At 33.5% G+C, this 22032-nt stretch overlaps 1 protein-coding gene across 1 annotated transcript in view; it reads left to right on the top strand.

The window, feature by feature from the left end:
- The window catches only part of LOC114326773 (unextended protein), a 366939-nt gene that overhangs the window by 147763 nt on the left and 197144 nt on the right, over positions 1–22032 (top strand). The gene's annotated exons all lie outside the window — the stretch shown is intronic.

Raw genomic sequence — 22032 nt, 5'->3', positions numbered from 1 at the left:
AGGTTATATTGGTTATTGGTTAAAAGTCTATTTGAGTAAAATTGTTCTGTGTTTGTAATTGGAAATTGGAACTTCATAATAGATTTAAAATTTTATTGTTTTTAAGTTGTCATTAATAAAGCAAAACAAACAAATCTTGTATTAATTTAAGAAATACAGTGGTCAATACAATTAATAACTTGATAATAATATTATAATAACCAAGTTTCACTAATTGGCAATATCTTTAATACATTTACTTTTGATTGAGACTGGCTGAATGACCATAGTCCAAGCCAAAGAAAAAAAAATAACTTGATAAACAAATGACCTAATTTCAGTAAAATTTTCAAATAAATATGAACAAACTATTTACATTATACTGGAATTCTGATGTAGGTACAATAATTTACAACCAAAAAGTAGGTATAAACAAAAATAAAAAAATTTTAACCTAAGGAAAAATAATATTTTTATATTTAAATAGAAGCAATTAAAACCATACAATTTCATCATTCATTTATCTTTTTTTACATTTGTATATTAATTGTAGGTATATTGTGTGAACATTGTTTTATTTTTTTAATGTCAACGAAATTTAAAAATGACTTTACGATTTGCTTTACGTTACGTTATGCAGTCACAAAAAATAGGGAGTTTTTGTGCACACAAATACGTAAACGTAACGCATCTTTTTGACATATACGCTTGCGCATTAATGGTTGAACTCCCGTATCGCGATACGTATTACCTAAGGTTACGGGCTGGTACGTTAGGTTCATACGCATCCCTATCGAGCCGAAAGTCACCGAATGCACACGAGGATCTTGCCCGATTACCTACCAAATGAACATTTCATCAGCGTACTATCCGTTTATAAACATTTTAAGGTTATATTGGTTATTTAGTCTATTTGAGTAAAATTATTATGTTTGTAATTGGAAATTGGAACTTCATAATAGATTTAAAATTTTATTGTTTTTAAGTTGTCTATTAATAAAGCAAAACAAACAAATCTTGTATTAATTTAAGAAATACAGTGATCACCACAATTAATAACTAGATAAACAAATGACCTAGTTTCAGTAAAATTTTCAAATAAATATTACCACACTATTTACATTATACCTACTGGAATTCTGATGTAGGTATACAATAATTTACAACTAAAAAGTAGGTATAAACAAAAATAAAAAAATTTTAACCTAAGGAAAAATAATATTTTTATATTTAAATAGAAGCAATTAAAACCATACAATTTCATTATTCATTTATCTTTTTTTACATTTGTATATTAATTGTATATTGTGTGAACATTGTTTTATTTTTTGAATGTCAACGGAATTTAGAAGTGACTTTACGATTTGCTTTACGTTACGTTAAGGCAGTTACAAAAACTACCTATTTTAATATTCATCCTCTACGACACGTTAGTTGCTTTACGTATACGGAGATGCGTACGTTACGTAGCAACAAAAACTCCCTACTACCTACTCTGATACGTACGTGAGAACGCATCCCTATCGAGACGAAAGTCACCGAATGCACACGAGGATCTTGCCCGATTACCTACCAAATGAACATTCCATCAGCGTACTACCCGTTTATAAACATTTTAAGGTTATATTGGTTATTGGTTTAGTCTATTTGAGTAAAATTGTTCTGTGTTTGTTATTGGAAATTGGAACTTCATAATAGATTTAAAATTTTATTGTTTTTAAGTTGTCATTAATAAAGCAAAACAAACAAATCTTGTATTAATTTAAGAAATACAGTGATCACCACAATTAATAACTAGATAAACAAATGGCCTAGTTTCAGTAAAATTTTCAAATAAATATTACCAAACTATTTACATTATACTGGAATTCTGATGTAGGTACAATAATTTACAACTAAAAAGTAGGTATAAACAAAAATAAAATAATTTTAACCTAAGGAAAAATAATATTTTTACATTTAAATAGAAGCAATTAAAACCATACACTTTCACCATTCATTTATCTTTTTTACATTTGTATATTAATTGTATATTACGTATTTTTTATGGGAAATAAGCCACAATTTTACTAAAAAATGAATTTATTAACAATACGAAGCAAGTTTTCAATCCTAATAGCAAATAATTAATATTGAAAAATATCAAAAATCACTAAAAGATTTTTAAATTGAAAACTTACTGGTACATCCCCATGTATACGCCTCCAAGACTTCTACAATTTGCAAGTCATATGGATGCTGCAGTAAAGACGATAGGGAAGGAATTCTAAACCTTGCAATTCAAATCCCCCGTCTGCAGCCGGCTAGGAACTGAAAGATGCACCATAGTTACTCTACTGAGTAATACGAAAATAAAATAATAAAAATGTGTACCATTTTTATTCGGCTGCAATACGAAGGAAAAACAATCTTACTTTTTAATTAGAATAAGGAGTGCAGCCAGTCCCTTTAACTGCAGTTTTCTGCTCTTATTGGAGCGTCATCAGAAGGAACGTAGGCACTGTTCTCCTTAATCCAATCAAATTGCATCGAAAGGTTTTCCCAAATATTGCAGCCAAAGTGATGGTAATGGGTGGCTAGCGCCATCTGGCCGTAAAAATACGAAGCAAGTTTTCAATCCTAATAGCAAATAATTAATATTGAAAAATATCAAAAATCACTAAAAGATTTTTAAATTGAAAACTTACTGGTACATCCCCATGTATACGCCTCCAAGACTTCTACAATTATACAAGCATCCATATGACTTGCAAATTGTAGAAGTCTTGGAGGCGTATACATGGGGATGTACCAGTAAGTTTTCAATTTAAAAATCTTTTAGTGATTTTTGATATTTTTCAATATTAATTATTTGCTATTAGGATTGAAAACTTGCTTCGTATTTTTACGGCCAGATGGCGCTAGCCACCCATTACCATCACTTTGGCTGCAATATTTGGGAAAACCTTTCGATGCAATTTGATTGGATTAAGGAGAACAGTGCCTACGTTCCTTCTGATGACGCTCCAATAAGAGCAGAAAACTGCAGTTAAAGGGACTGGCTGCACTCCTTATTCTAATTAAAAAGTAAGATTGTTTTTCCTTCGTATTGCAGCCGAATAAAAATGGTACACATTTTTATTATTTTATTTTCGTATTACTCAGTAGAGTAACTATGGTGCATCTTTCAGTTCCTAGCCGGCTGCAGACGGGGGATTTGAATTGCAAGGTTTAGAATTCCTTCCCTATCGTCTTTACTGCAGCATCCATATGACTTGCAAATTGTAGAAGTCTTGGAGGCGTATACATGGGGATGTACCAGTAAGTTTTCAATTTAAAAATCTTTTAGTGATTTTTGATATTTTTCAATATTAATTATTTGCTATTAGGATTGAAAACTTGCTTCGTATTTTTACGGCCAGATGGCGCTAGCCACCCATTACCATCACTTTGGCTGCAATATTTGGGAAAACCTTTCGATGCAATTTGATTGGATTAAGGAGAACAGTGCCTACGTTCCTTCTGATGACGCTCCAATAAGAGCAGAAAACTGCAGTTAAAGGGACTGGCTGCACTCCTTATTCTAATTAAAAAGTAAGATTGTTTTTCCTTCGTATTGCAGCCGAATAAAAATGGTACACATTTTTATTATTGAATTTATTAACGTTTCGAAGCCCAAATCGGGTTTCGTTGTCAAAATACAAAATACTATTAAAATAAAACAAACATGTTGTTGCTAAGTAAAAAAATTCTTCTAATAATTTATTTAATCTGACTCACGTATATTATTTTAAAGTCTTCTACTTTAAAATGATATCGCCAATATTTATGAGTTGCGTTCCTGGGACGACTTTACTAAAAGATAGTTCATTCGATTACATGAAATCAATCCCAACTCAAGAATATCCGTCCCAAAAAATCATAGCATGTGATCTGTCTTTAAAAAGACAACCAAATGCAACGATGACAGTAAAATTCTCGCGTTAGAGATTCCATAGTAAATCACGAGGGAAAACCAGGAAAAAACCTCGTGATACTATCCCGACATCGTAAGTATTTGGTCTTACATTTAATCTACCTTCAAAAAACTAATACCAAATTCTGACTTTAATATGTTTAAATTATAAATAATATTAATATTACATAGATATACAATAAGTAATACTAAAATATAAAATTTGTACTAACTCGATATGTTATTGACTTACTAATCGTGGTATTTTCTTTCTATTGACTTCCTCTTTCAGTATGGGTAACCACATCCTACTGCATTCTACCGAGGAATTTGCGACACAATTGGTTTCATTTAGCATAATTAGAGCCGCTTCTTTGATTTTTCTCTTTTTACTATCTGATTCTTTCAGGACTATACTTGAACTCTATGTTCATTATCCCATGCGTGTTGACATATCTGAGATCTATCAAATTCTCTGTTTTTAATATAAGACTGATGTTCACTTATTCTAACGTTTAATGGTCTTGATGTTTCACCTAAATAAAATTGTTCGCATTCACAAGGTATTCTATAAATGCAATTCTTTGTTCTTTCTTGTTCATTGTTAGGTTTAGTTTTAGATAGAATAGATCTCAATGTGTTTGTTGTTTTGAATGTTGTTGAAATGTTGAATTTATTTCCTATCGTTTTAAGTTTCTCGGATAGTCCTTTTATATATGGTATTGTTATTTTCCTCGTATTATTTCTTGTGAATGTTGTAGGATCCCGTTCTAAGTTATTCTGTTCCATTCGATCTAATCTTGTCAATTCCTTATTTATAAACGATAAAGGATAATCATTTTTTAATAAAACAGATGTTAACAATTGTTTTTCTTCTAAAAATGAATTTTCGTTAGAACAAGTAATTTTGGCTCTATCATATAAGGATTTAATGATTCCCTTTTTAACGTTGATGTTGTGATTTGATTAGTAATTGAGATATCTGTTGGTGTGTGTTGGTTTTCTATACACTTGAGTCTCATATCCAGTATCCTTCTTTGAGACTAAAACATCGAGGAAAGGCAAAGTGTTATTGTATTCCTTTTCCATTGTAAATTTTATTGTCTCTTCTTGATCGTTTATAATATTCAGGAATGTATCCAACAATTCTGATCTATGAGGCCATATTGAAAACACATCATCTACATATCTCCACCATACTGTGGGTTTTAAATTTTGTTTAGAAATGATATTAGTTTCGAAATTTCATCGTTTTTTCATCGTTGCATTTGGTTGTCTTTTTAAAGACAGATCACATGCTATGATTTTTTGCGACGGATATTCTTGAGTTGTGATTGATTTCATGTAATCGAATGAACTATCTTTTAGTAAAGTCGTCCCAGGAACGCAACTCATAAATATTGGCGATATCATTTTAAAGTCTTCTACTTTAAAATGTATAATATACGTCTGAATTGCCAATATAAATGAGTCAGATTAAATAAATTATTAGAAGAATTTTTTTACTTAGCAACAACATGTTTGTTTTATTTTAATAGTATTTTGTATTTTGACAACGAAACCCGATTTGGGCTTCGAAACGTTAATAAATTCATTTTTTAGTAAAATTGTGGCTTATTTCCCATAAAAAATACGTAATTATAAAAATGCCACAAGGAAATAGCTTCAGAACAACATTAATTGTATATTGTGTGAACATTGTTTTATTTTTTTAATATCAACGGAATTTAAAAATGACTTTACGATTTGGTTTACGTTACGTTAAGGCAGTTACAAAAACTACATATTTTAACATTCATCCTCTACGACACGTTAGTTGCTTTACGTATACGGAGATGCGTTACGTTACGTAGCAACAAAAACTCCCTATTATAGGGTTGAGCATAAGTCAGCTGACAAATTTCCAAAAAAAAATTGAAAAAAACATATTTACAAAACTTTGGTCTTATTTCCGTATAACGCAAAAATATATGTGTTGTAATACGAATACGTGTTCAAAATGTTCACCATTAATCTTAATACACTTCACTTACGGTTTTTGAATCGAAATACATAATAATTCCAGCGAGCATCGCAAGATCTCCATTGAAGATATTTATCCCGTTTGTTATTGCTGTCGTTTTTGAAAGACCCCGTATTTGGGACAAGATGGAGAAAGATATTTCACTTTTTTTCATTATCTTTTTTTAAATTCTTAAATAGATGATGATATTCTCCATAAATTATTCTTTCGCGATTAAGAAAATGTATGCCAACTTTCTTTCTTTTCAATTTAGTCAAAACAGAATCAAAAGCTATGATATCGTCATCAGAAGACGACATTTTGCTAGAAGTTGTAGACTCAACTGACAAATTTTTAAGGATTTTTCTAACTTTTACCGGTATTCACTGTGTTACCATTCACGCGCGAGGTAACCGCGCTGATTGGCGCAAACTGCCATAAGCGGATACCTGCTTCGGTAAACTATTTGGTGTTTCCACCAAACCAATCGAATGGTAAGTGGTATCTTGGGGCTGCTTTCTGATGCCCATCTTATCGCCTTGACTCCGTGTCTGTGGAGCGATGTGCTTCGAAATGGTTATAAAGTGAATGAAGGTTAAACAGAAAAGTGTGAATAGGAAAATATGAAATGTAATTAATTCTTTGTACACCATTCTTCTAGGGAGAGCGGCGCCCGTAGATCTCCCTCACTAGTCGCCTTTTTTTCGCGGGAATATATTACGTTTCACTCGGTTCTTTAGCCGATTTTCTGTCGAATGGGAAATTAGTTCAATACGGACATAAATTCATTAAATACGGCCGATCCATTTCTATCAATCGATCAATGTTTCTTGGTTCTAGTGCTCGACCTCGTTTATGTGTATTATCGATACCTTCAGTTTTTTTATAATGATTAAATTGTGCGTGGATGAACCAAGGGTTGAATTTAAGAGACAGTTGGGTTAAAGCTTCACTATATTGGATAACCCCATGAAGTAAAGTGAATTATGAACGTATCAAGGATTAACGTTTCAAGTTTCAACACTTTTTAATTGACAACAGCTTAAAATTCTGCCGAGGAAAATTGTGTTTTTTTAATTAAACTGTGTTGGCATTAGAAATTGGCACTGTCACAAAATTATATATTAATGTATTCTGAATTTATTTTATTGTTTTCATTTTTCGGAAAAAGCGTTATAAATTGAAAATCCTACATTATTATTAGCTGTTAAAAAATCACTGGCATCATACGGATACAAATTAACGAACTATTGCGCAATTCGCGATGAATCATTAAGTATCTCAATTCTTTATGACCAGTAGTCCATTTACTCACGGTTTTTGCTCTGGATTTTAAAGAACCGCTTGGATTGACATGAACTTTGCCATAAACGTCCACTATACTACTCGCGAAGTCGATCGAAGTTCAGCGAGTACGAGAGTGTAGACACTCGTAGACAGGTACTACATGTGCCTTCCGCTTCGCTTCGGCCTACTTCCATTCTGTGGTGGTTTTTGCGCCGAGTCAAAGGAACCGAAGTCGGTATCGCCCCCGTGAATGTGTTCCTCGCGAAGTTGAACGAGTATGTATAGTGACGGGTACTTCGGACTTCGGTCAACTTTGCCGAAGTAACTTCGCGAGAGTGTGGTGCTTGCTGTACACATAGCTAACATGCAAAATAAATAAAGTGATATTGTGCCGACGTTTGTTTTTGGCTGGGGGTGAGTAATACCCCTTGACGGGGAGTGAAAAAACATACGTTGAAAATAAGTCCGGAAATGGATAAACTGAACTAATTATAAGGAACTTTTGTTGTATTTTTTCACTAAGTCAATACTTTTCAAATTATTTGCGAGTGAATATGTTCATTTTTCAACAAAAAAATCACGTTTTTAGACGCGATTTTTTCTCAAATTTTTTCTCCTATTTTTCTCCAATAACTCAAAAAGTAATTATTTTATCGAAAAATATATTCGTAAAAATATAGCATAACAAAGGGAAAAATGGTGTATTTATGTTACGGGTAAACTTATAGGCCTGGATCCCGCGTACCAAAAAAGTTGATTATTAGCAAGCTGAAAATTTGTTAATAGCTTAACGGTGTCTAGTCGGACAAACTTTGATGAAGGGGAACACTGGAACAGGGGAAGTTTTAATTGTGGAACGTGTCATCCTGACAATTTTATGATTGTGAAAACTAGCAGGTTGTTTTTAAGTTTATTCAATAGCAAACTTTATATAATATATGAAAAAATGTTTGTCCGACAAATATGTTGGAAAAGTCCGACACATAGAACATGTCAAATGACAGGAATTATATTGGTGGTAAATAGCAGATAGCAGTCTGATTTTTGCATGAGAGTTTAATGAAAGGGTAACAAATCAATTGGAAGTTCTGTCCGACAAAATACATAGGACGTTTTCGTAGACTGACGTTCGAAACCTGTAACCTGTTCCACAATTAAAACTTCTGTTCCAGTGTTCCCGTACATCAAAGTTTGTCCGACTATATTGACACCGTTAAGTTATTAACAAATTTTCAGCTTGGTATTAATCAACTTTTTTTTGGTACTCGGGATCCATTAGGTAAACGGGTAATTCTAGTGTTATCCGGGTAAAGTGCGAAGTACTCGCAAGGTATCGGTAATTATCCGATAGTAAGTCCGAAATGTATATCCTTTCCGTTTTCTATTTCGTCGTCTCTTTGTCTTGTAAATAGTAGAAGGCAGAGATGCCGGATGTTAACAAAGAATGGTTCTAATAAGGAAGGTTTCTAGATTTAAATTAGTGTATATTATTATTCTTAATAATGTATTCTGTATCTGAGACCTTCCTATTTTCTATTTTCCGAAATATAATTTAAACAGTTCAAATTTCGGTTTACTCGAGCAAAACACATTCTACCTTCTGCCTCTTGGTTAAATGCTTAATTGCGTAAGATGAGTAGTAATGACAAGGACTTAACTTTTTGAAAGATATCTTAATTTTGGGAAAAAACACATTTTACAAAAGTAAGGAAAGTAAAACTACAAATACGACAGAAATCAAAATTATAATCTATTATTTGTTAAAACAAATCAAGCTGCTGTGGCATTTGGAGCTACAAATATTTCCAGCAACGTTACATTTGCATTTATTTTACCAAAACCTGGCTCGAGTACTTCGCACTTTACCCTGGTAATCCTAGAATTACCCGTTTACCTAACTTTTCCCGTAACATATACATAATATAACGTCTGTATGCCGAGTACAGGCAGAGTTGTAGCTAATGAAATTATGAATGTTCTCCTTCATAAAAATTCCAAGTCGAATATTTCAACGTCAAATAACCAAAAAACGAAACACTTTTCAGGCAAAATCATCACAACTTAAAGTGTTTTAAAAAAGTTTCTAGCATCAAATGTAAGCAAGTTACACTCAAAATAAAGTTGGCCCCTTGTTTTTGGTAAAAAACATGGTAAAAATCACCCGCTAATTAGCCCCAAATGAAATTAATCGTCACTGCTTTACAAGTTACTTTACTTATGTATTATTTCTATGATCTGTAAGTTCCATGGGTTCAGAGTGCTTATTTTTGAAAAATTTGGTTTTAAATTAAATTTTTTTTTAATTTTGAAAAAAATATGCCTTTTTTCAAGATAACTAAAAGAGTAAAATAATGTAGGTTTTACTTTTCTAAATACCTCAGATCATTTGTTTTACTGTAAGACAAAAATTTATTAAGATATTCAACATTTGCATACACTCGTGATTACTGACTCGTTCAAGCCCTTCAACTACACCCCATTCAAAAATAGGCACTTTAAACCCATGAAACTTACAGATAAAGGAGAAACACAGCTTCTGAAGCAATTAATTTCATTTGGGATGCTATGTAGAGGTTATTTTCACGATTTTTTTACCAAACAAAAAAGAGACCAACTTTATTTTGAGAGTAACTTACTTACTTTTGATGCTAGAAACTTTTTTTAAGAAACAAAAATATAGATTTTTTAAAACACTTCATAAGTTGTAATGAGTTTTCCCCAAAAAGTGCTTCATTTTTTGGATATTTTAAGTTAAAATATTCGATTTGGAATTTGACGAATATGATCATATTTTTCATTAGCTACAACTCTGCTTCTACTGGGTGTAGATACCTCATGCATACACCATTTTTTTTTTACTTTTTTATAGTCTATATTTTTGGTGAAAATGTTGTTTTCGACAAAATGCTTACTTTTTGAGTTATTTGCGAAAAACGGTGTAAAAACGTGTTTTTTTTTTTGTTGAAAAAATAAACATATTCACTTGCCAATAACTCAAAAAGTATTAGCTTAGTGAAAAAACGCTATAGAACAGAAGTGGCTTAGAGTTAGTCAGTTTATCCATTTCCTGGCTTATTTTGAACGTATATTTTTTCACCCCCGAGGAGAAGTGAAACTTACCACCCGGCAAAAGCACACATCGGCATAATATCACTTTTTTCTTTGATATGTAAGGTGTGTGAATGTCAAATTTCATGTCAATCCAAGCAGTTCTTTAAATTAAAATTTAGAGGTTTACCGTGACCGGGAGGCATATTTACAGATGCTAGCGTGTGTAGACACCAGGGTGTTGAAATCAGTTAGGGTTTGGAAAAACAGTACATTTGCAGATGCTAGCGCGTGTTGACACTACGGTGTTGAAATCAGTTAGGGTTTGGAAAAACAGTACATTTACAGATGCTAGCGCGTGTGGACACCACGGTGTTGAAATCGGTTAGGGTTTGGAAAAACAGTACGTTTACAGATGCTAGCGTGTGTTGACACTAGGGTGTTGAAATCAGTTAGGGTTTGGAAAAACAGTACATTTACAAATACTAACAGATTTGGACACCAGAGTGTTGAAAGCAGCTAGCTTATACATGCGTGGTTATACATGCATATGCTAAAGGCTATTGACATTGATTTTATATACCTATTGCTGTGGAAAAATATTTAAGTGATTTAGGTATTAATAAATAATTAAACGTTGTTGGGATATAAACAATAATATATTAACACAAAAGAACAACATAAAAAATAATGTTGTTCTGAAGCTATTTCCTTGTGGCATTTTTATAATGAACTATTTAGATGGGAAATAAGCCACAATTAAATTGAAGAAAATAATTTTATTAACGTTTCGACGCTCAAATCGGGTGTCGTTGTCAAAATACAAAATACTACTAAATTAAACAAAAATGTTGTTGCTTAGTAAAAAATTCTTCTAATAATTGAAGACCTAAGTGAAAGAAGGAGGTATGTCACAAAGCCTACCTTTTTAGATATGGGCAGTTAAAGTTTTTATTCCTCTACTTTTATCATGAAAATATTGTTCGTGTTATTTGGTTTTATTTATATTGCTATAAGCATTCCTTTACATATAATGTTGATAATTTGTTTTGATTTTTAGTATTTTTTCTAAAAATAAATAAAAACTGTACATACCGCCTTCTTCCATTAATTTTAGTTTGTATAACTATCCTTTATCTGAATGGATGAAGGGGGTATGTGGCATGAAATAATGCCACAGTTATCTATATTCAGTTTTACGGAAATTTATATAATTGAACACAAAATAATCTTCTTCTTCATGTTGCTATGTTCATGTTGGCTATCAAACTGGCTATAGTAATTTTGTTAATGGCAGCTCGGTAAAGGGATGCAGAGGATATGTTAAACCATTCTTACAGGTGTCTAAGCCATGACGGTCTTCTGCGACCTGGCCTTACTTCTTCGACCTGGCGTTTCTTCTTCCGTCTAACTTGCCTTTTTTATTAATAGCTACCCTAGCCTTAGCTACATTTATAAAAAACAATTTAAACAAATTAAAAAAATCAATTTTTTCAGCCTGTGTACATTATTTTAGGTTCTTTTGATCATTGGAAACAAAAAAGTTCTTTTATAATTTTTCTCTAAAGTTAATAGTTTTCGAGTTATAAACAATTTAAACCTGAAAAAGACGAAAAATGTTTCATACCTCCTTCTTCCATTCAAGAATTGTATTCTACATGTTACATATCTCCTTCATCCACTAGAATATCTCTTATTAAGCTTTTTAGAGGTACAGTAATATATAATATATATAATAATATGATAGTTAAGTTGCATACCACCTTCATTCACTAAGAAACTCAAAATTTTAGAAAATGTTACATACCTCCTTCTTCCACTTAGGTCTTCAATTTATTTAATCTGACTCATTTATATTGGCAATTCAGACATATATTATACATTTTAAAGTATTTTTTACTAAGCAACAACATTTTTGTTTAATTTAGTAGTATTTTGTATTTTAACAACGACATCTGATTTGGGCGTCGAAACGTTAATAAAATTATTTATTTCAATTTAATTGTGGCTTATTTCCCATCTAAATTTGTAGTTAATTATAAAAATGCCACAAGGAAATAGCTTCAGAACAACATTATTTTTATGTTGTTCTTTTGTGTTATTTGTAAATGTACTGTTTTTCCAAACCCTAATTAATTCCATCACCCTAGTGTGAACATACGCTAGCTAGCATCTGTAAACGTACTGTTTTTCCAAACCCTAACCGATTTCAACACCGTAGTGTCAACACCGCTAGCATCTGTAAATACAGGGTGTCCAGAAACTCTACCGACAAACGAAGACAGGAGATTCCTCAGATAATTTTAAGACAATTTAACCCAATTCACCTAGTCCGAAAATGCTTCTAAAGGGAGCTAGAGCTCTTTGAAAATGGCGTCATGAAATTAGTTTTTCTTAAATACCTCCAGAACGCTTCTATTTAGAAAAACGAAAATTGGTATGCATATTTACTTTTCAGAGATGAATCGATTCCATCCATTGCAAATTTCTAGTACCGGTCATAGGCGTCCGTTTTGGATAGAGCAACGGGTATTTTATCGCATAACTTTTTTGTCCTTAACTCTTATGCATTTTTGACTCCGGATTATTAAATTGTGAGGTATTCTAGTACTAAAAGGTACTCTTGCTTTAAGTCGGTAGGACACACCGTTTTCTAGAAAAATGGATTTGAAAGTTTTTCGTTTTTGGAATTTGAAAAAAAATTGAAAGAACTTTTCAACAAAAAACGAAGTATGTTACCAACATAAAGTAAGAGTAACTTTTAGTACTCGAATACCTCATAATATAATAATCTAGTGTCAATAATGCTCAAACATTTAAGACAAAAAGTTATGCTATAAAATAACTGTTGACCTACCCAAAACGGACGCCTATGACCAGTTCTAGAAATTTTCTATTAATGAAGTCGATTTATCTCTGGAATATAAATAAATGTACCAGTTTTCGTCTTTCTAAACAGTTTTTTTTGAAATTTTTTTTTAACTCAAAAAGCGAAAAATTTTCAAATCGATTTTTCTAGAAAACGGTGTGTCCTACCGATTTAAAACAAGAGTACCTTTTAGTACTAGAATACATCACAATTTAATAATCCAGTGTCAGAAATGCATAAAAGTTAAAGATAAAAAAGTTATGCGATAAAATAACCGTTGCCCTACCCAAAACGGACGCCTATGATCGGTACTAGAAATTTGCAATGGATGGATTAGATTTATATCTTGAAGATAATTACGCGTACCAATTTTTGTTTTTCTAAATAGAAGCGTTCTGGAGGTATTTAAGAAAAACTAATTACAAGACACTATCTTCAAAGAGCTCTAGCTCCCTTAGGAAGCATTTTCGGACTAAGTGAATTGGGTTAAATTATCTTAAAATTATCTGAAGAATCTCCTGTCTTCGTTTGTCGGTAGAGTTTCTGGACACCCTGTATATTAGTTCTCCAAACCCTAACTGATTTCAACACCCTGGTGTTTACACACGCTAGCATCTGTAAATATGCGACTGGGAGTGAATAGGCTATAAGTGTTGTTCATAAAACTAAAACATATCCCAATTTGATAGTTTTGGAATATTTGTGGCGGAACAAGTTAACAACCCAAAGTGTAACAAAGTGAATATCAAACATGTTTAATGCAAAAGGTCTCCATGAAATCTTGTTAGTCAAAGAAAATTGCTGTTTAACATCTTATTGAATCTGAAGCGGAAAATTGATCTGTTTACCCAGCCAGAAATACTTGTTTTTATTCGTTTTGTCGATATTTTCCGGACGAAATACAAGGTGAATGTTTAATAAAAACAAACGACAACGTTCTCAGACATTTATGAGCGCACAATAAATTTGTTGACTTTATTTTATGATACAGTGATTTTTTATTAAGTAAAGGATCTTGGCACTTTTCTTATGTAAAGGTGGTTTCAGTTACATTGGCTGAAACTTCGTACAGGTAACTGTGCGATATGAGAACTGTGATCATGCTGATCACAGTTCTCAGTGCTCCAAGACTCAGAAATCAATTGTTTCTGAATTACAGACGTTCAAAGTGTCGGTTTTTAGTCCACTTGAATAATACATATCTGTACACTGATCCGTAAAAGTAATCGGACACTAATGTACACTTCTCCAAGAAATTAACGCAAATTTCCTAAATCTGTTGTCCGATTTGAGTGATTTTTTAATAAGTTATAGCCTTAAGCACGTAGCGTTTCCAGCACGTAGCGTAGTCTCTGAAAAACCTAATTTTGAATCACTCTTAAACGCCGATCGGAACTGTAGAGGCAAAATCTGGATTCATCTGTAAATATAACGTTTTCCCAGTCGTCATTATTCCAGTGTGCTCTGGCAAATTGCAATCTAGCTCTGCGGTGGTTTGCAGTTGGGCATGTAGCTGATCTGCAAGTCATGTGCTACACTACTACAAGACGTTTCCTAAAGATGTCAATGCTGGGTTCCGTTCCTCAAGTTCCGTTAAAAGATTCCTTGACGTGGTAAATCGTTCTCTTAAAGCGCATCATCTAATACAGGGGTTCCCAACCGGTGGTACGCGTACCACCAGTGGTACGCGGGATGATTTCAGGTGGTACGCGTCACGTGGGTGAAACAAGCGATTACGCTGGGCTTCTGTCTGCGACAGTTCTAGTGCCGTTTTGTGCTTCCAAATGCTATAAAGCAGTTTTTAGTGAACCCTGGGACTTCAAAGGATAGTGTTAAGAAACCTAAACCGCAAGTATAGTTTTATAGTGAAGTCTGGCACAAAAACTAGTGACAATCCTATTTCTCAATGTGTTGTGTGTTTCGAAACGCTTTCGAACCAGAGCATGATGATTTCTATGCTGATACGTCACCAACACTCAAGGCACCCTGATGTGGTTGATAAGCTGATCGAATTTTTTAAAAGAGAATCTACTTTTTTTAAGAATGATAATAAATGCATGACTAGCTTTGTAAGTATGACACTAACTTAGTAAAGGCATCCTTGCTAAATATAGAATTGCAAAGGATGAAAAGCCTCACACAATAGGTGAGAGTCTTTTACCACCGGCCTCTATGGAAATGGCCCAAACCGTGGCAGAAAAGGCAGCCAAAGAAATTTAAAAAATACCATTGTCAAACAACACAGTGAAAAGGCGAATTACTGATATATCTTCCAATATTGAAGAACAACTTTGTTTAAAACTTCAAGAATGCACATATTTTGCACTTCAAGTAGACGAAAGCACAGATAATACAAACATGGCACAGCTACTCGTATTTGTACGATTCGACTTTTATGAAGAAGTTATAGAAGAGTTTTTGTTCTGCAAACCACTTGAATCAAACACTACAGCGGAACTCATATATCAGGTAAATTCATAGGGCTAGCAGCACAAATAAAGAAAACATTTCAGGTGGTACGCAGTCGCTAGAAGGTTGGGAACCCCTGATCTAATAAGATGGTCTTGAACCACCGTAGTAACTCAAGATTTATCTTGTCCGGGACGTCTACTGTAGTCATTAATTTCTCAAAAGCGTTGAACAATACGGGAAATTGATGTATTATATGTGAAACTCCCAACCTCCGACCGATAGCATGATAGCTAAGTCCTTCGCTATGCAAGATCACTGCTTGAACACACTCATCGCGAGTCAAATTCCTTGTAGCACGTTTCATTTCCACCAAATAGAAAAAAATACGGACTTAATTGAAACTTTAAATAATAAATCTAATACTAATTTTTGACAACAAACCAGACACTTTGTTACTGTTAACAATTTGACATTTATAAAATTGTTAATTTCTCAAAGACTACTTTAGGCTTGTTTATTAAACTAAGCAGAAAATGAGGATATATTGATGAAAAACATGGCTAGTTATTAAAGTACTAAACTTTTTTATTAAGGATGTCAAAAAAAATAAAATATTGGGCGTCACTGGTTACCTTATGGGAACCAAAAATATACAAAAAATAAAACAAAAACATAGTCAAATAAAAAAATATGTAAAATACTTTTATATGAAAACAAATATGGTGTGAAAACAAATATATCGTGAAAACAAATATATCGTGACTTACCTTATCTACTCTATACTATACTCAGCCAATAGGGATGTTCACAAAAAATTAAAAAGTAATTTCAAACATGTAAAACGATTAAGAAACACCCTAGGAATAATTGTCCAAAATTTCAACAAAATTGAAAAAGCCTTTCTATAAAAAATCTTTATTAGAAATCTAGCATTATTTTAAATTTCAAGAACGCTTCTCTATTGGCCTGACGTCACTAGTTGCATACCCCAAGCGCGCGCCATTCTCATAGTGTTACTGTTTACCTGTTTGACGTTTCAGGTCATTTTATTTTGTTCTCTTCTTGTTTTATCAGGGTTAAAGTGGAGTTTTATAGTGAATTTGTTTAGTTTAAAGTGGATAGACTGTTTGTAAGGACATATTTTGGGTTTTACAAAAATAAACAAATAAAATGGAAGACGGTTTTCAGAAAGCCGATTCGTATAAACTACCGACTGTAGTGTAGATGTAACAATGGTGTATGATTTATTGGCATCTTGTAAAAAAATAAATCTACCACAGCTTTACTGAGTGTATATTCCATATAATTTTCCATGTCTTCTTTAAGCTAAAAAAATAAATGCTTAATACTCCAGAAAAAAAAATAGAGAAAGTTGTATGCATGCATTGTACGCATGCATATTGTATACATACATTGGCTGGTTATTACTTTACCTTGGTTAGGTGTATTAAAAATATTTTTATTCTTCTTCATGTGCCTTGTCCGTTGTGGACGTTGGCTATCATCATGGCAATTTTAATTTCATTTGAGGAGTTTCTGAATAACTCGATCGATTTTTGTCCAAATCATTGGCGTAAGTTTTTAAGTCATGAGTGTCTTTTCTTCCGGGTCCGCGTTTGCTCTCTATTTTACCTTGCGTTATCAGTTGGAGTATACGATATGTATCATGCCTCATGATATGACCGAAATATTTAAGATTTCGTTTCTTAATTGTAAAAGAGATTTCTTTTTGTTTTCCCATTCGACGCAATACCTGTACGTTGGTGTGGGTCGCCCAGGATATTTTGAGGATACGTGGGTACACCCACATCTTGAATGCCTCTAGCTTTTTCATTAATGTTTCCATTATTGTCCAGGCCTCTGCGCCATATAGCAAGACCGGAAATAATAACATTTTAGCAGCCGCATTTTTAGTGGGAGAGATATTATGTCGCAATGGGTGAAAATATTTCTCATTCATTTAAATGTTGCTATGTCCTTTTCAACTCTAGATCTTATTTCGGTTGTTTCGTATTTCGAGTTGACAACTGTTCCAAGGTAAAAAATATTTTTGAACTTGGGTATTATACATTTTCATTTCAACCAATCTTTTCACTAAATTATTAATGATTTTAATATAATATAAAGTCATACCTACATCCACATGTAGTTATTTCAAGGTTTACTTTTACTGTATGTATTATTAGAATCCCGTTTTTAGGAATATCCCAGTTTAAGGAATACAAATTTGAGGTCCCGAAACTTTTTCATTTACTCTTTAAGGGGGTAGGTGCAAAATCTTGGTCCAGTGCTATTTAAATTCATTCATTTTTTTCGAATCCTGAGAAAACTAATAAGTAATTTTGAAAAATGTAAATGCAGAAAGAACAATTACATTATTACCAAGGGCCGAAAGTCTCTGGAAAACTTCTATAATGTTTATTTTATTAAGTTAGTTCTTTAAGTTAGTTATTTTAAGTTCTAGCTGCAACAAACCATTTCTTTTTCTGTTTTAAATTGGCTGGAACGGTAATAAAAATCTTGTCAGAACTGTTTTTTGATGTATTTAGACACCCAGGAACAAAACACCACTTATTTGGCTTTATTTTTAATAATTAAATACGTAAAAAACTGCGCACATTCAAATACACAGAGTAAATAAGTATACAAAACTAGTCGTCGATCAAAGACGTTACGACTGCTGACGTCACAGACCGTAGCCTCGCTGCAGGGTACCGTTTTTCTAGCCTCCAAGAAAATCAACATTATGAACTCATTTATCTTAAAAAATATACATTTTTAAACAGTTTTATAATTGTTACGTTTTTATATACCTTGTAATCTATTGAATTTAACTATATTTAAAAATTAGTGAACATCCCTATTCTTTATTATTCTTACGATACAAGAGAGATGGAAAAGAGAAATAATAAATTTGTATTTTGAAAATCAAACCTTATTTATTAGAACAAAAAAAGTGAATTTATGAATCTGTGATCTCATGGTGTTACAAATTGAGATCGAGATTCATCATTCTCTTTGCCTTATCCCTATGCGGGGTCGGCTTCCCTAATTGCATTTCTCCACACAATTCTGTCTTGGGTCATATCAATGTTAATCCCCTTTACCAACATGTCCTGCCTTATCGCCTCCCCCCAGGTCTTCTTTGGTCTTCTTCTCCTACTCCTTCCAGGAATCTGCACTTCAGCTATTCTTCGTATTGGGTGATTAACGTCTCGACGTTGAACATGACCGAACCATCTTAACCTATGCTCTCTCATTTTGGCATCAATTGGTGCCACACCTAGACTTCCCCTAATATACTCATTTCTAATTTTATCCTTCTTTGTCACTCCACTCATCCATCTAAGCATTCTCATTTCCGCCACATGCATTCGTTGTTCCTCTTTCTTTTTCACTGCCCAACATTCAGTTCCGTACATCATAGCCGGTCTTATGGCTGTTTTATAGAATTTTCCCTTCAGCTTCATTGGAATTTTTCTGTCACACAACACACCACTCGCTTCTTTCCACTTCATCCATCCAGCCCTAATTCTACTGCATGCATCTCCATCTATTTCTCCATTACTCTGTAATACCGATCCTAGGTACTTAAAACTATTGCTTTTCACAATCATTTCACCATCCAAAGATACCATTTTATTTGTAGTAGCTCCATCTTTAAATGAACATTCCAAATACTCTGTTTTTGTCCTACTAAGTTTTAAACCTTTTTCCTCCAGAGCTTGTCTCCACTGTTCCAGTTTTTGTTCTAAGTCTCTTTCACTATTTCCTACTAACACGACATCATCAGCATACATTAAGCACCATGGAATGTTACCCTGTAGTTTCGCTGTTATCTGGTCCAAAACTAATGAGAATAAATACGGACTAAGCACAGAGCCTTGGTGCAATCCTACTTTCACATGAAATTTATCAGTCTCTCCCACACCTGTCCTAACACTAGTCGTTACTCCCTCATACATATCCCTCACAATCTTTACATATTCACCAGGGACTCCTTTCTTATTGAGTGCCCACCACAGAATCTCTCGAGGAACTCTATCATATGCTTTCTCAAGATCAATGAATACCATATGAGCGTTTGTTTCTTTACTCCTGTATTTTTCCATCAACTGCCTTATAATGAAAATTGCATCTGTTGTTGATCTACCCTGCATAAAGCCAAATTGATTCTCGGATATTTCGGTCTCTTCACGTATCCGTCTGTCAATTACTCTTTCCCATATTTTCATGGTGTGGCTAAGCAGTTTTATAGCCCTGTAGTTTGTACATTGTTGTATATCTCCCTTGTTTTTGTAAACAGGTACCAGTATACTGCTTCTCCATTCGTCTGGCATTTGTCCGACTTCCATAATTCTATTAAATAGACCTGCTAGCCACCTTGTTCCTGTCTCTCCCAATGCTCTCCATACTTCCCCAGGAATACCATCTGGTCCTACCGCTTTTCCTTTCTTTATTTTTTGAAGCGCTTGAGCCACTTCCTCGTTGGTTATTTTGGTGACCATTGCTGCTACTGTCTCCGTTGACTCTACAGGCTGTCTGTCAAATTCTTCATTTAATAAGCTGTCAAAGTACTTTCTCCATCTCTTTTTGACTTCCCTTTCGTGAACTAGTATTTTATTATTTTCATCTCGGATACATCTAATCTGATTAAAATCTTTTGCTTTCCTTGCTCTCTGTTTGGCTATTTTATATATCTTCGTTTCGCCTTCCCTGGTATCAAGTTGATCATATAGGTTTGAATACGCTTCTGCTTTGGCTTTTGCTACTGCTACTTTCGCTTCCTTTTTCGCCACCATATAGTTTTGAAGATCTGTGTCGGATCTGGTTTCTTGCCACTTTTTATATAATTTTCTCTTCTCTTTTATTTTTCTTTGTACTTCGTTTGACCACCACCAAGTCTCTTTATCCTCAAACTTTTTTCCTGACGTTTTCCCAAGTATTTCAATAGCAGTCTCTCTAATACTACTGGCCATTTTTCTCCAAATTGTATTAGGGCTTCCTTTCATGTTCCAACATATTTTTTCTACTATTCTTCTCCTGAATAGACCTTCTTTCTCATCTTTCAGCAGCCACCATTTGATTTTTTGTGATCCTCTCCGATATTTTTGTTTAGTTTCGCTTTTTACTTCGATGTTCAGAACAAGCAGCTTATGTTGTTGGCTTACTGTCTTACTCACTATTACCTTGCAGTCCTTGCATTCACGTATGTCTTCTTTTCTTATCATGAAGTAGTCTATTTGGGATTGATGTTGTCCACTTTTGTAGGTAATAAGTTGAGTTTCTCTCTTTTTAAAGAATGTGTTAACAATCGCCATATCCAATGCTGTTGCTAATTCAAGCATGTCATCTCCAGCTTCATTTCTAGTTCCAAAGCCTAATCCCCCATGTATTGTTTCATATCCTGTCTTGGTTTGGCCCACATGTGCATTGAAATCACCTCCTATTATAACTTTCTCCTCTGCTGGAATATCACTCAGTACGTCTCCTAATTGATCATAGAAAGCTCTTCTTTCATTCTCACCCAGACCTGTTTGGGGAGCATACACACAAACAACATTCAATACCTCTTTATCAATTACAAATTTCACTGACATCATTCTATCACTCGTTCTTACAACTTCTACTACGTTACCTTTCATTTCACTATCAGCAATTATACCAACTCCATTTCTAGTGTTACTACTCCCTACATACCACAATTTGTATCCTTCACCTAGTTCTTTCGCCCTTTGTCCTTTCCACCTAGTTTCTTGAATACAAGCAATTTGAACTCTTCTTCGTTTGAGCGCATCCACTAACTCCAGACTCTTACCTGTAAGACTACCAAGATTCCAAGACCCTATCCTGATTTTTCTAACCTGCAATGGTGTTCCCCCTGAGATAGTCCTCACCCGGAGATCCGAACGGAGGCTCATTTTACTTCCGGAACATTTTACCTCAGGAGATGCCATCATTTCAGTATAAGTTTTTACTGCGTTTGGAGAAGGTCTTTTCATTATTATGGCCTGAAAAGATTTTTGGATATTTGATGCCTGAATGCCTTTTCTATCAGCACCATACCCTGCCCTGCACGTTTAGCCAATACACCACCAATGCAACCAAAGTGCAGTATTACCCCACACCCGCCTGCATTTTTCTGTATAGGCCAGGATCCCTACTGTAAGGACTGCCCTATAAGCCAATGTATTGTTGCCCGTATCCCGCCGCTAGGAGGCACGTACTTTGGTTATTTCGGGATACAAATTGAGATCGAGATTACCAAACAAAAAAAAAAAAAAAAAAAAAAAAAAAAAAAAAAAAAAAAAAAAAAAAAAAAATTAACGAAAAGTTCTACATAACAAAAAATTATACCTTGTGTTACAATCATTTTCCTGGTTCTTCTTGGTGGTTGTTAGCTCCAAGGCGCGATTTCACTTCACTTTAAAGTCACTTTATAAATGCTTGATACAGCAACAGTACATAATTGATGAAACCATAGTTCATAGAAAAATCTTT

Source organism: Diabrotica virgifera, chromosome 7 (genome assembly GCF_917563875.1).
Source record: "Diabrotica virgifera virgifera chromosome 7, PGI_DIABVI_V3a".
Lineage (NCBI taxonomy): Eukaryota > Metazoa > Arthropoda > Insecta > Coleoptera > Chrysomelidae > Diabrotica > Diabrotica virgifera.
This window is presented reverse-complemented; position numbering and strand designations above follow the sequence as displayed.